Source organism: Enhydra lutris, unplaced genomic scaffold (genome assembly GCF_002288905.1).
Source record: "Enhydra lutris kenyoni isolate GAN:26980312 unplaced genomic scaffold, ASM228890v2 scaffoldscaffold8, whole genome shotgun sequence".
Lineage (NCBI taxonomy): Eukaryota > Metazoa > Chordata > Mammalia > Carnivora > Mustelidae > Enhydra > Enhydra lutris.
The window spans coordinates 39,190,978-39,203,309 of NW_019154092.1; the positions used below are offsets into that span (position 1 = coordinate 39,190,978).

General features: G+C 42.9%; 1 protein-coding gene across 1 annotated transcript in view; it reads right to left on the minus strand.

Annotated features, from left to right (window-relative positions):
* Positions 1-8,860: 8,860 nt before the first annotated feature.
* LOC111142515 (proline-serine-threonine phosphatase interacting protein 2) overlaps positions 8,861-12,332 on the minus strand; it is a 68,735-nt gene continuing 65,263 nt past the window's right edge. The window contains exon 15 of the mRNA XM_022495751.1: positions 8,861-10,480. The gene's annotated coding sequence lies outside the window, so the exon portion shown is untranslated. The remainder of the gene's footprint in view (positions 10,481-12,332) is intronic.

Consider the following 12,332-nt stretch of genomic DNA (forward strand, 5'->3'; position numbering starts at 1 on the left):
CCAATTCAAATCCTTCTTGGCCTTCAAAGTTCTGTACATGTTACTCACTACTTAGCAAAACAGAAGTGGCCCTACCTTCACTTCCTATGGTTTACAATTTAGTTGAAAAGCAGACACAATGCATAGATAAGTTGTGATAAATCTATTACAACCTAAGGGGGAAAGTGGCATACTTTACATTTACAAATTGAATTTTGTTTAAAAAAAAATGTGTTAAAAAAAATATATATATATGAACTGAATTTGTTAGAACTTAGTACTATAAGTAGTTAGTTTTGCTGGTCAGTTCAGGCAATAGAATAAATTAATCTATATTAAATTTAATAGTGTAGTTTAGGGGCACTTGGGTGGCTCAGTGGGTTAAGCCTCTGCCTTCGGCTCAGGTCATGATGAGATGGGATGGAGCCCTGCATCAGGCTCTCTGCTCAGCAGGGAACCTGCTTCCCCCCTCTCTCTGCCTGATGCTCTGCCTACTTGTGATCTCTTTCTCTGTCAAATAAATAAATAAAATCTTTTTTTAAAAATTTAACACTGTAGTTTAAAATGCTTGAGGGAATTTAAGTCATAAATGGAACTGATTGTTGAACAAAATTTGGTCTATTGAATTTGAAAGACCAAATGTTTAAGCCCCCCCTTGAAAGTGATTATTAAAATTTATTAGACTTATAAATAGAATGTTGAGATTTATAAAGATAAAGACTTAAGAAAAACCAAATTAAAAAAGAAAAAGAAAAACTAAATTTTACAATGTATATGACTAATAAATTGAACATTAATTTTGAAATAATTTAAAGATTAATTTCAAAAAAGAAAATAATGATAACTGTATATTCTATACATAAATGTTATCTGCAGAAACCCTGAAAAATTTACATTGGCAGCAAGCGTGGTTAATCACTGGCCTAATTTAACAGTGGAAGGTTTACTACTAAGATCCTTGGGCAGTAATAATCACCATTTCCTGAGCTCTTACTATCTTACTATCAGTCAGGAACTGTTCTGAGTACTTTTCACGTAACTCATTTGATTCTCACAACAATTCTGCGAAGTCAGTTGTTTTATTGTTCTCATTTTAAAGAAAGGGACTGAGACTCAGAGATGTTAAATGATTTGCCTACGGTCATTCTAGCGAGATAGCCTGAGCTAGTAAATGGGAGAGCTGGAATTTGAACCAATGAAGTTGTACAGTATAAATACACTTTTTTAAAAAAGATTCTACTTATTTATTTGACAGAGAGAGAAAGAGAGCTCAAGCAGGGGGAGCGGCAGGCAGAGGGAGAGGGAGAAGCAGACTCCCCACTGAGCTGGGAGCCCAATACCAGGCTTGATCCCAGGACCCTGAGATCATGACCTGAACTGAAGGCAGACGCTTAACTGACTGAGCCACCCAGGGGCCCCCAAATAGACTTTTAAGATAGGTATCTAGACTTACTCTCTCCGTAATTGCAGTACTCTGTACTTACACACTAGAGCTGAGATGAGTATCACAAATATTTCATTTAAAAGATACTGGATTATTCAGAATAGTCACAGCACTGACTATTGGGTATTGGTTTTATACATTTTTTCTTCCCTTCAAAAAAATCCTATAATAGTGTTAAATTATAATATTCTTTTTTTTTAAAGATTTTATTTATTTATTTGACAGACAGAGATCACAAGTAGGCAGAGCAGCAGGCAGAGAGAGAGGGGGAAGCAGGCTCCCCACCGAGCAGAGAGCCCGACGCGGGGCTCGATCCCAGGACCCTGGGATCATGACCCGAGCCGAAGGCAGAGGCTTAACCCACTGAGCCACCCAGGCGCCCCAAATTATAATATTCTTAAATGTGTCTGCAAACAACATAGAAGTATAACATAGAAAAACATGTAATAGAAAGTTAACCCTACTCTCCCCAGAGTTAACCATTATTAACAGTTCAGTATGCATCCTTTCAAACATTCTACCCATGTACAAATATCACATTCTTAAATACTCAATGTTTATGTATATATTGTCTGTAACCTTTTAATTCATAAATTCTGAAGATATTTCCTTGTAAGGAAAATGTCTGTATTTCATTTTCCCCTTAATTAATTAAATATTCCCTAACTTTATTTAAACACACTTCTTTTTTTTTTTTAAAGATTTTTTTTATTTACGTGACACACGGAGATCACAAGTAGGCAGAGAGGCAGGCAGAGAGAGAGGGGCAATCAGGCTCTCCGCTGAGCAGAGAGCCCTATGTGGGGCTCGATTCCAGGACCCTGGGATCATGGCCTGAGCCGAAGGCAGAGGCTTTAACCCACTGGGCCACCCAGGCGCCCCTAAACACACTTCTGATGACCATTAAGTTGTTTCTAATTTTTCGCTATTAAAAACAATGCCTAGGGGCTGGCTCAGTGGGTAGAGGATACATTCTTGATCTTGGGGTTGCAAGTTTGAGCCCCATATTGGGTATAGAGATTACTTTAAAAAAATAAAATCTTGGAAAAAAAAACAATGCTTACAAATGACCATACTTGTATATTTTTTGTGCATGTGTTTTTCTATAAGATAGATGCCTAGCTGCAAAATTGTTGATCAAAGACACCTTCTCATTTTTAATTCTAATACGTATTTACTAAATTTCCTTCCAATGGGTTATATTCATTTTCACTGCAGCTTTCAGAATTTAAAATAATTTTCGGGGCACATGGGTGGCTCAGTCAGTTAAGCATCTGCCTTCAGCTCAGGTCATGATCCCAGTGTCCTGGGACAGAGCCCCACATCTGGCTCTCTGCTCAGCAGGGAACCTGCTTCTCCCTTTCCCTCTGCCTGCCACTCTCCCTGCTTATTCTCTCTCTCTCTCTCTCTCCTTCTCTCCCTCTCTGCCAAATAAATAAATAAAATCTTTTTAAAAATTTTTAAATAAAATAATTTTCAATCTCATGAGAAAAATTCCAATTTAAAACTATTACCAGGCATTCATAAAAGGAGTAGAATTTACATACCATATTACAGTATTCCAAAATTTAATATGAGCCTGATTCCTAAGGCAGCCAGTATCTGGAACAGCATTTGCCATAACTTTCAGTGAAAGTTGCTGAACTCAGGAATGAGCTCAGGGTAAACCTTTCGTAAACTCCCTTACAAAATTCGATTCCACAGGCTCTGTTGCCATCTGGCGGCAATACCCCCCCTGATGATGCCGCCTCTCATGTGATTTCCGAGAAGTCCCTCATTCTACAGTTAATTACTTCCTCAATCTGTACAAGGCATTAATTATTTCATCATTCATGATTACTAAACATATTTTTTTAATTATGAGGAAATCACTTTACTTCTAAATTTCTTTCCGTTTCTTCCTTCCTTCCTTCCTTCCTTCCTTTCTTTCTTTCTTTTTTTTTTTTTTAGATTTAATTTATTTATGTGACAGAGAGAGACAGCAAGAGAGGGAACACAAGCAGGGGGAGTAGAAGGGGGAGAACAGGCTTCCCACCAAGCAGGTAGCCTGATGCGGGGCTCCATCCCAGAACCCTGGGATCATGACCTGAGCAGAAGATGCTTAATGAATGAGCTGCTCAGGCGCCTCTAAGTTTTTTACAGTTTCTTGAGACAATTAGCTGGAAGTGCACGTACCAAGAATATCCTGACTACGTCTTTTTTGAAGACTCTTATATAGATGAGGTTTCTTTTATTAACAGCTTTTGTTTCTACAGGAAGCCAAACATGTAAAACTTTCATTTTTTTATATTACTTCCCCGCTCATAATCTTCCCCTCTTTATTTTTTTTAAAGATTTTTTTTTATTTATTTGACAGATCACAAGTAGGCAGAGAGGCAGGCAGAGAGAGACAGGAGGAGGAGGCAGGCTCCCTGCTGAGCAGAGAGCCTGATGCGGGACTCAATCCCAGGACCCTGAGATCATGACCTGAGCTAAAGGCAGAGGCTTTAACCACTGAGCCACCCAGGCGCCCCAAATCGTCCCCTCTTTAAAAAAAAAAAAAAAAAAAAAAAAAAGTAAATGAGTCATAGAAATGGTGAGTTATTTGCATCCCAAACATCAGATACCTGCTGGTGTCCCACTCATATCTCCTTGGCATTTATGATTTCTGAGTATGAGATCCAAACTCCAACTGTCACATCTTTGCCTCAGAGCCCGCTTTGGGCACACGTCCACCAGGCTGAAGGTGCCACGGGAATACTGCATCCCCCTAAACTGAAAGCAGCCCTCAACCAGTGACAAGTGGGGGTTGACATATAAATACCATGATGGGTTGAATTGTGTCCCTCAAAATTTGTATATTGAAGTCCTAACTCCCAATACGTGAGAATGTGACCTTATTTGGCGATAGGATCATTAGAGAGATAAGCTGGTTAAAAGGAGGTCATAAAGGTGGGCCCTAACCATGACCTGTGTCCTTCTACAGAGGTGGAATTGGGACACAGAAACATACAGAGAAGTAAGATAACGATCTACCAGGCTAGGAGAGGGATCTAGAACAGCTCCTTCCCACACAGCCCTTAGAAGAAACCAACTCTGCTGACCACGTGACTTTGGACTTCTAAACTCCACAACTGTGAGATAACACATTTCTGTTGTTTAAGCCTGTCAGTATGGTATCTTATTATAGCAGCTTTAGCAAAGTAATATACCCCGCTCCCTCACACCTGTCAGGGACTAACACTGTGATCTGCATTTTGTGCTATTTCCCAGAGTCCCCTGTGAGATTCAGCTCCAACTGACCACAGTGGCAACATCCTTGATAACACAGTCTTTATTCACTTCCTTCTCTTCCCTTTTTCAGTTCCCATTTCACTACTAGTGTTCTCTGGGTTCACCTCTGAAGTAAACTACTTGATCTCAAACTCTCGAACTCTCAAACTCTTGAACTCCTGGTCTCCAGGCCTCCTTGAGGAACCCAAACTAAGATAGTTAGTATCAGAAATGGTGCTCAGATGTCAGGATGGCATTCTGGAATCAGACCCCTTCCCAGCCAGATGGTCACAAGGATCTCACTGCTTACGGAAGTGGAGTGGCGATGACCACCAAGCTGAAGCATCACAATCATTGGAGACCTCATCTGTAGGGACTCAGGACAGGATTCAGGGGGATGGTCTTATACAACATTCCTGACATTTGAGAGATATGGGGTGAAACGTAATTATAAGGACCAATAGAGTGGGTTGGTTGTCGACTGCCGTCGGTGTACCAAGGAGAATTACAAGCTTGGGTCACCAGGACTAACAAGAAAGCCAGAAAGCCTCTGTGGTAACACGGACAGAAATGCATTTTATAAAAGTTACCCAAAAAGTTACAAAGGAAACAGGAACAGGAACTTGAAATAATGTTACTCCAAACTAGCTTATCCTCATTTAGACCCTCCCCAAGTCAGATCCAGGGGGCATTCTGGTACATTCTGGAACAGGCAGGGGCAAATCCAGAAGGCCAGGATGTCACACAAACAGGCAATGCAGACACCTCCACCAACTTCCTCTGTTGCACACAAATTTCTCCTTCCAGCTCATATCTGTGGCCTCAGAGGACATTTCCTTCAACCCGGTGGGTGAGAAGAGCAAAAACACTCACACCCGGCTCAAGAGTAAATCAGGTCTGCATGTTAACTGTTGTTCATCTCTATGTGGACTGCTGCTCCATGACAGCTCCCCAGGATGAAGAGAACTGCTCCCCGTGGGCAGCGCATCAAGTAACACGGTCGGTCATCAGCCTGGTGTGAAAGGAGGAGGAGCCCCGGGTAAGCACAGACACGGACTGCGAGGCAATGGTGCATGACTTGACTGATGGATCAGGGAATGGGATCAGAAGACTCAAAACAAAAGAATGGGCAGCAAAATGTGAAATGTGTATTACTTACCAGCACCTGCAAGAAGCTACTCATTGAAGGAGATCCAGAGCAACCAGGTGGGTAGGATGACTCATCCAGGGATGTCCAGCCAGCCTCTGACCTTGGCCATGCCCCTCCATGGACTCATGGACAGAGAGCTGAGGGATGAAGACTCTTAAAAGGGCCTTTGCTCCCTAGGCCTGCCTTCGTGACTGCTGCTAAATGCCTGCACAATTAGTCCCTGAAGCTGAAGTCGACCCCTAAATATGTTGTCATCCCCCCAAAGGAGACCAACCAGCCACTTGGTGGAAACGTGATTCCACTGAACTCCTTCCACTCTAGAAGGAGCAGATTCACCTCTGCTGGGACTGATTCCAAGAACAGAGTCTCCTTTTCTGCTGGTCTTGTCTTGGCCAACAATGCTATCCAAAGGCTGAAAGAGTGTCTCATGTATAATTATGAAATCCCACACATCACCTTAGACCGGTATTTGCCAAATTATTTTTCATTATCCTATGGAGCCTTTTTAGACATTTTTTTCTAATTGCTGCTCCCGTGATATGTTAATTCTACAGATACACTGGATGTCTGTATATGCACCACTGTGTGTCTGTGCTTCAAACATAAGAAGAGTAAGATTGGTTTTCCCGGGATGCCTGGGTGGCCAGTGGGTTAAGCCTCTGCCTTCAGCTCAGGTCATGATCCCAGAGTCCTGGGATCAAGCCCCACATCAGGCTCTCTGCTCTGAGGGGAGCCTGCTTCCTCCTCTCTCTTCTGCCTGCCTCTCTGCCTACTTGTGATCTCTGTCAAATAAATAAATAAATTATTTTTTTAAAAAGATTAGTTTTCCCATCAAGAACCAATTTTCACCCCCCCATGAGAAATACTGCCCCCACTGAGAATGCATACGTGACACCAAGAGCTTTACTTTATAGAAGTTGGTGCCACGATGGGGAAAGGTCCATGGGCTCCACTTTGTCTGCTACATGCCATGTCACCTAGAAGCTGCTGTCCTGATAGGATGTTGGTGGCAGCTTGAGAATATGTTGCAGGATTGGGGTGCTGGTCTTAAAGATGAAGTCTTATAAGGTGCTTATACAGTCATAATATGGTACTGTGTGTTGACCCCAATAGATAGAAAACACAGGTCTGGGAGCAAAGGGATGAGAGTGGCCTCTGCCACCAGAGATCACACTGACCCACTCGGGAAACTGGTGCTTCCCATCTCATCAACTTCAGGCTCTGCTGGACTAGAGCATCTGGCTCTATGTGGTTGCTGGGAGATGCACCAACCAGGTGACACAGAAAGGGTCCCACTGGGGGGGTCTGGGTGGCTCAGTTGGTTAAGCAGCTGCCAGATCATGATCCCAGGGTCTTGAGATCGAGTCCCATGTCAGGCTCCCATGTCAGGCTGCCAGTGGAGAGTCTGATTTTCCCTCTCCTTCTGACAAGAGCCTGATAACCAAGGGCTAAGACCCCTTAGGGATGAGGGTTTGGGTCACCCCCACCAATCACACAACCCAGACAATCAGTAGACTTGCCAAGGGAGAAGGGCATCCAGAATGTGTGGTATTCATTTGCTAGGGCTGCTGTATCAAAATACCACAAACTGGTTGGTATAAACAATAGAAATTCATTTTCTTGCCGTTCTGGAAGCTGGCAATCCAAGATTAAGGTGCTGGTTGGTTTCCTCTGAGGCCTCTGCCCTCGGCTTGCCAATGGCTGTCTTCTGGTTATTTTTCACAAGGTCCTTTCATGCACACTCAGCCCTGGTGTGTCTCTTACGCTTCTTAGAAGGCCACCCATCAGACTAGATTAGTGCCCCACCCCAGGGACCTCATCAACTTCCTCACCTCTTTCAAGGCTCTGTCTCCAAGCACAGTCACGTCCTGAGGTACAGAGGTGTGGGACTTCAACATATAAATTTGGGGGGGCGGGCAGTGGCCAGAATACAGTTCATCCCATAACTGGCTGGTAGAGGAAGGAGAGGATGAATAGCAGTTTTAGACTCAGGACCATCTATAGCAAGGGACTATAGCTTGTCCTACTAAACCTCCTGGGTGAGTGTGTGTGTTGTGTGTGTGTGTGTGTGTGTGTGTGTAAACTGGAACTTGAAGAAGTGGTGGCAGGGTAGAGTCCATTCATGTGGGCACAGTAGATCTGACCCACACAGGGGTCAGCCACTGTCAAGGTACCATCCACATTCCCTCAACACTTAGCATTTCCTCCCACAGCAGCCCAGATTCCAACCACCAGGAACTGCCCCTCCCAAGGACTCTCTCCGCAATCTGGACCCCACTCTGCGGCCATTTCCGCATTTTGGGCAGATCAGAAATGCCAGGGAATTCGTGCCTCCCAGAGGTGGTCCTCAACCAGTGAGTGAAGGGAGCTGGGGAATGAATATGACCGCTCCGACCCACCGGGGAGCCATCCCTGAGGAGCATGTCCCACACGGTTCCCCAGGAGTCCCCAGATTGAAGCCCCAGTGCCCGCATTGCTGACTGGCTGGATAATGTAGCCTTTTGCTTTCCTGCCCTTCCCTCCTTCCTTCCATCCCCTTTACCTCCCCACTCCCATACAGGTGCCTTCTGGGATCACCTCCCCCCCCTAGAAAAAGGACCTGCACTCAAATTCTTATCTCAGGGTGGGCTTCCGGCGGAACTCAAATTAAGACACCCACGGTCTTCAGGGTAGCTCATATTTCCTAAACTTAATGTATATGCTTATTTGACTGGCTTCACTGCCTTTACACTCTGGGTTCTCTCTCAATTGGTTGTTTCTCCAGGTCCACTCTCTTTCATACTCACTACAGTGTGTCAGGTGCTGGGACACAGCAGGAAGAACTGACAGAGAGGGACCTGCTGCCATGAAGGTTACTGTCCAGGAGGGAAGCCAGACTTGAAACAATTAATTTCAAGCATGAGTCTTGTCATATCAAGGAAAATATGGGAGAGGAAAAGGACACAGCAGGGGGATCCAATCTAGTCTGGATTAAACTAGACAGTGGACGGTGCCTCCCCAAGGAAGTGACTTTGCCTGAAGGATCACAAAAATGCAAAATAAATCCCAAATCACTAAGAACCTTTATTTTACTTCATATCCAACTGAAAAAGCCACAAAGTAAAAATATTTTCAATTCATAAAACTTTTACATCAATGACACTGACCAATAGAGAGAAAAGTGAAATTCCTGAGGAACTGCCAACAATAAATAAAATACTTAAAAACAGAATGTTCTGAGTTTGAAGGAAAATTTCCTGAGCCTGCTCAATTTGGGGAAGCCAATGGCCCTTTGCAAACTTCAGTTTCTCAAAAGGATATCCAACTGATGCAAGTTTCCTGTCATGAGAAGAAGCTGCCCCTTTCAGTAACACCTTACATTAAATGGGGGGAAATAATCAATCTTGTTTACATCAATTTATGCATAGTTCTGAGAAATCTATTGCACTGGCAGGAGAAGAAAATACGTGCTCTTGGTGACAACAGAATTTTACAACATACTGAGTAAGTAGCAGTGCTAGTTTAATTTGTTATTCACCACAATGTACTGTTTTCTCATGGTGTGGGGATATTACACAAAAGGGATGTAAGTCTCCCCACTGTTTGTGGGTAACAAAAGGAAGACTCAAATACCTGTGGAAGGGTAAGATCAACACTTTTAAAAATTCCGGAAAGATTCTCTGTGAAGAAGACCCGGGATGGAGGACTCGCATTGGAGCGCTAAACTTCCTTTTAGGAATGGAGTCAAAATATCCTGTTGCACGGATTCTAGGATGTGTTTTTTTCCCAACACTTTCGCAAATCAAATTCAAATGGGCGTGGCCATTAACTGTCACAAATTAATGGTCAACTCCTCCACCTAACTTTCTCAGTGGTACATAAAATAATGGCATGCTTTACAATCAATGGCTTCTTAGATTAATTCAATATGGCGCTCTGTACTTCAGCACACACAGTGAGTCATACAAAAATAAATCTGACATTTAAACCCTGGTAATTTTCCCAATTGAAAAGACACTGGCAAAAACATTTGGCGTCTGAAATTTCAACACGAGCACCATAGCCTCAGGAAGGATTAGTTCGAATGGTGATGTGGGATAAGCTTACACTCCAGTTTTGGTTCTGTCCCTAATCAGTAAGGAAGTGGATTTCACACTGCTGGGCCTTATTTCCTCATCTGTAAAATGAGAAAGTAGAAACAGATGGCCTCTCCGTCCTCCAGCCAAAAAGGAAGGGGATTTAAAATTCCGCGCCACTCAGGATGTGTGTGGCTGTGGAATGTTCCACAGACACGATGCCCCCAAAGCCAAGATGCTCCTACAGGCTGATGGCTTGGACCCCTCTGCAGCCACCTCTCCCCCAATAAGAAGAGTCAAGGCTCCAAATCCAGAGAGTTTCCTGGATCCAGGAGATAATGTAATTCATTCACAACATTGGTAACTGACAGGAGAAGGGCAATTCTTCAGTCTGGGGTAATTTGTAAACTTCTTTTAAAAATTTCAGAACTTTCCTAACCTCAGTTGATCTAAATGTCTGCAATCAATATAAAATACCAAAACATGACATCAAGGTCTCACTTCAAAGTTTCATGACTGACACAGCTTGGCTACAGAAGCTACTGCTCTGAGTGTTTCCTCCCACGTCCTAGAATCACCAGCCGGAAAAGGAGTTGTTTTCTGAAAGAAAATAACAGAGACATTTCATTTGAATGAACCATTCACATCAGCTCCTCACTCCCACCTTGATATATTATCTTTTGAGAATATGTCTGGTTGGCCATAGAAAGCAAATGGTGAGGAATAAGTATTAAAAGAGATTAAAAACTTGGGGTGACTGGGTGGTTCAATCAGTTAAGCAGCCAACTCTTGATTTTGGCTCGGGTCATGATCTCAGGGTCCTGGGATCAAGTCTGGTGTTGGGCTCCCCACTCAACAGGAGTCTGCTGGAGATGCTCTCCCTCTCCCACTGCTCCTCCCCACCTCTCATAGATCACACATTCTCTCTCTCTCTCGATCTCGATCTCTCTCTCTCTGTCAAATAAATAAATAAAATCTTTTTTTTTTTAATTTATTTATTTGAGAGAGAGAGAAAAAGAGAGAGAGAGAGCACAAGCAGGGGGAGCAGCAGAGGGAGAAGCAGTCTCCCCGCTGAGCAAGGAGCCCAATGCAGGGCTAGATCCCAGGACCCTAGGATTGTGACCTGAGCCAAAGGCAAACGCTTAGCCGACTGAGCCACCCAGGCACCCCTCAAAGAAATGATTTTTTTAGAAAGCGATGAAAAATGGGTTGTGACAACACCAGCATTGCTTTCTGGTAAATAATACATGTATTTATATTTTTTGATACACAGGTTATAATCTGTCTTTACCTAAACATGTTACAACTAAAAACAGGCACAGTAGCTAGCATCAACGACAGCACACAAACCACAAATTCCTACACCTTCCTATTTCATTTCCAAAGGCTCAAACTCTTTTAAGTGTTGTGATAAATTGCTTGGCTAAGTTATTAACTAAGACAGACTTCCTTCCTTCTTCCTTTGTAAGAGACAAAATACTCTTTGACTCTGTCAGTAGTACACACCTATGCTGAGTGCCTGTGCATTGAGCTGGTGCACACCAATGAACCCGAGGAAGTGACAGTGCTCACATGTGTTGGCCTTAGTATCTTGCATCCAAACAGCAGATTCTTCAGCTCTGAGGAACTAGAGTTCCTGGGTCAAAGGTTACCATTAAGCAACTAGAATACATGCTTTATGCAAGTAGGTGAGGGTAGGAAAGGAAGAGGTTAAGAAAACAAAAACACTGTAAGTGTGTAAGCCTGATGATTCACAGACCTGTACCCCTGGGGCAAATAATACATTATATGTTAATAAAAATAATTAATTTTTAAAAAATAAAAAAACAAAAACAAAAACAACAGCAATGAAACAAACTCTTGGAGCTGCCAATGACCATAGGCAGCCATCATCAACATGGTGTTCCAGAGGGTGGGAATTCCAAGTCACTGATTCCCTATGTCCCTCTCTACCTCTAGTATGGGCCATGCCTCTTTCCATGAGAAAAAGGAACCTTACAAAATGAAGAAATGATGACCAGGTGTAGACTCCAATTGCTTGTAAGTCAGAAAGTTATGCATAGTCAGAGGCCTGGGTATTTTAGGTCTTTGATTTCCATTATCTTTCACAGAAAAGTTGCTTAGATATTAAAGACATTTATTAAGCAATTTAAGGACTCTTGTTTAAATATAAATACATACTAGCTAATTATTTCTATGTAACCAAAACAACATGGCTTCTGTCCTATCTAGATAATGGGCTGTAAGTCACAAAGCAGGTGTTTTCAGAGGACTAAAGACAATGTTTGACGTGCTCACTTCACAAATTTTTCAGTGCTACACTGTTGGTGGAAATGCAAGCTGGTGCAGCCACTCTGGAAAACAGCATGGAGGTTCCTCAAAAAGTTGCAAATAGAGCTACCCTATGACCCAGCAATTGCACTACTGGGTATTTACCCTAAATATACAAATG